Source organism: Solanum dulcamara, chromosome 10 (genome assembly GCF_947179165.1).
Source record: "Solanum dulcamara chromosome 10, daSolDulc1.2, whole genome shotgun sequence".
NCBI classification, from domain to species: domain Eukaryota; kingdom Viridiplantae; phylum Streptophyta; class Magnoliopsida; order Solanales; family Solanaceae; genus Solanum; species Solanum dulcamara.
In genome coordinates, this window is record NC_077246.1 from 66291678 (window position 1) to 66295332 (window position 3655).

The 3655-nt window shown below is 39.0% G+C and overlaps 1 pseudogene; it reads left to right on the plus strand.

The window, feature by feature from the left end:
• The first annotated feature begins 1561 nt into the window (after positions 1 to 1561).
• LOC129871713 (uncharacterized) lies at positions 1562 to 3196 on the plus strand (annotated as a pseudogene).
• Positions 3197 to 3655: the final 459 nt, after the last annotated feature.

The window sequence follows — 3655 nt, forward strand, 5'->3', positions numbered from 1 at the left end:
ACGGACATGTGTTGTTACTCCGCGAACGCGGAGAAAGAATTGAACATGCTCCGCGAACCCAGCCTAGGGCCCTCGAACAGGGAGAAGGAAAGACTGGAGCTCCACAAACACGGAGAAACATGCCTCAGACACTAGAAAACCAACAAAATATTTAAGGTACAAAGTAACGTAATAGATCCCAGGATTCGTTTGGAAATCTCGTGAACAAAAGCTAGACATTCCACCCCACTAATTTTGACTTTTCGGACTCAATAGAACCGTCAAAATTTGAATTTGAGGTTTCCTTGATCTGAAATTCGATGAATCACAACCAAACAAACTTTAGGCCTCAAAATACCAAATCATGCTCAGGGCCTCTAAAAAATCAACCAAGACCACTCCTACACCTAAAATCATCCTTCGAATCCAACAGAATTGTCAGAATTCAATTACGAGGATTTAATCTCCGAGTGTTGAACAAAGTGAACTGTATTGTCCTAGTTGAACAAAATATTCATGAACTAACACACACGAAAAATGAGCAAATCACCTAATTCCACTTGTGCGGCCCCTAAATGTTATAAATGTGTCATTGATCGTGCTGAGACTATAAGTATTGATCCACCGGGTACTTACGGAGGGTCCTATAATAGTTTCAGAAAAAAATTAACCAAAAGCCAGTTCACCCAAATTTTCATGGGCTTAGACATACGAAAAAAGAGACAATCGCCTAATTCAGCTTGTGTGGCCCCTAAATGTTATGCATGTGTTGTGGATTATGTCGAGTCGACATGTATTGATCCCCCGAGTACTTATGGAGGGATCCATAATGGTTTCGAACAAAAAATTGACTGAAATTCACTTCACCAAAATATTTATGGGCTAACACACACACAAAATTAAAAATTTTCCTAATTTTGCTTGTGCGGCCCTCAAATGCTATGAATATGTCATGGATTATGACGAGAATACATTAATGATCCCCAGGGTAGTTACGAAGGGTTCCATAATGGCTTCGAAAAAAATTAACCCAAAGTTAGTTTACCAAAATATTGAATGGGCTAACACACACGAAAAATGAGAAATCGCCTAATTTCGCTTGTGTGATCCCTATATGCTATGAATGTGCCATGGATCATGTTGAGGCTATGGATATTATCCCCCGAGTACTTATGGAGATTCCTATAAAAACTAGTTCATCAAATTATTCATGTGTTAACACTATAAAAGTGCGAAAATCACCCAATTTCGCTTGTGCGGCATCTAAATGCTATGAATGTGTCGTGGATCATTCCGAAGCTACACGTACTGATCCCATGAATACCTACGGAGGGGATCATAATACTTTCAAGAAAAAATCGATCAAAAATCAATTTACCAAAATATTCATGTGCTAACACATAGAGTCGCAGTTAGTGTTCGTGAAAATGTTGGTACACTTTACAGAAACTACTGGAATTGCAGGATTGGGTCTACAATCCCTTCTATGGTTCATGGAAGGTGGTCTACATCTGGAAGTGGACAACATTGTTATGAACCAGCCTTACCCCAATGTCGATACCTACACGGATGTCACAAAACTAGTTGTTGGGCCGAGAAGAAGCAAGAGGATTGGAAGGCCTTTGCAAAGGTTGATTTGGGACCCAGACCTAATTAACAACTAGCTAAAAGGACGACATATGAGAAAGAACGATTTATGCCAATTGTGAAAAAATTGTTTGTTACTCCATCTTCTTTCTGGAATTTAATCTTCTCACCCCAATTTTTAGATCTATCTTAGTTACTTTGTTATTTCAACATTTTCATTGTAATTCAGTAATTTGAGTATTGTTAGTTACGAATCTAAAGTTGCAATTGCATTCCATCTCTCTTATTAATACAGTGAAGAAATCGAGTTTGTTACATTGGTGCTTTCATTGATTCCATCTACCATGGTGGACCTATCTCAAGCCCCCGTAATGGGACGTTTCAGTGGTGACAATCCTCTATATTGGGTGATTCAGACAGAGAAGTATTTCATCTTCTACGATATATTATCGGAGCATAAATTGTCCTGGGCTTCATTCTATTTGGATAGCGAGGCTTAGGAATGGTATCGTTGGCTCTTCTGAAACAAACAACTTGCGGGTTGGGACCATTTCGTAGATAAATTGTTTATTCGTTTTCAAAGTCAGAAAGCTCCTGACAATTGCTTAGCCTTTCTCCGGCAGTTTACCACAGTGAATGATTATTAGGCACGGGCTGCAACTATTCCGTCATGGTACACTATCGCTAACTCGCCCTCGCCTCAATCTATGAATGCACGGTTGGACTACAGCAAACTGAACTCTGCCCACCAAGTGTTTGGTGAAAAGTTAGATAAGACGTCTGATATTATTGTAGACGTTGAGAATGAAATAACCAAAGAGGAGGCAGACTTTGCAGTTCCACAATTCTTTAGTGAGCCACTTGTATACAACAACAATGAGGCACACAATGTATTCAGTGAATTTTTCGTTGGGTCTAAGGATGTTATTCTAGAATCACACAAGATGCTTATGATGAACACAACTACTATTGAGGAAAAATGACTATACTACTGATGTTGGAAATGAAAACAAGAATGAGGAAGAAGAAGAATTTTTTACCGTGGCAATAGGACAACTGGCTCCTGCATTTGTGGGAATACCTCCATTATGGTTCTACATTTTCTCGATTCAGTGACTTTGCCATGTTTAACATGCTACATAGACTTGGGATAGCCCGATGCTCGGAGGAGATGTCTGGAATGCTTTCAACTTGCAGATATTACCAACTTATAAACAGAGGTATAACTGATCACTTTAGTAGACTTGATCATGCTTCAATTATCTTAACTTTGCATATGTTTCCACCTGATGAATTCGGATTAGCGTTTCCATTTGATCTTGGCTCTGGTTTATTTACTACATTCCTTGGAGTTACAAGAAACTATGTATTTTGTGTCGCTTCGGGCAACTTGAATCATGATAAGTTAATTATGTTAAGCTTGTGGAATTCTTGCATTTGGGTTGATACCGGACAAGAGCAAAGTCTTCCTGATTTCTTGTTGTCTAAATCGAGAGAGCTTGGTAGGAAGGAGAAAATACAGGGGTTGCTTGAGGCATTTTCTGCACGATATTCGGAGAAGTTCCCAATATTCTGGTCAACAAAGATGATGTGCTGGATGCCTTCTTTGTTGCTTTTGGTGACGTGGTGATGGAGGATGTTTGGAGAACATGTATCAAAAGATTCGTTCTTGTTGCCAAAATTGCAGTGACATATCGTTTTGTGTGCAATATTTTCACAAAGGCTCAATACAGCCTTTCGCCAAACAATGATTCTGGCTGGAGCATGACTCTTCAACCTTATTCTTATTCCTCACCAGGTTTCGTTGTTTCTCTCACCTTTGCAAATCGTCCATTTGATCCTGGTATACATGACATTCTTCTATCCTGTGGTGCCAACGAGAATATGTTTCAAAATAATAGTTTTGTTTATTCTTATTTTGTAGTAGTTACATTGTGGGGTGAACAAGTTGGTGATCTTGGGCGGCAACATGTAGTCACTGATGCATATGAACATTTTAGTAGTTCCTTGGAGTTTCTCTTAGCACTCAATCAAGTAAGTTTAGTGCAACATATATGGATAAAGCAGTGGAATGCACTATTTGAACACA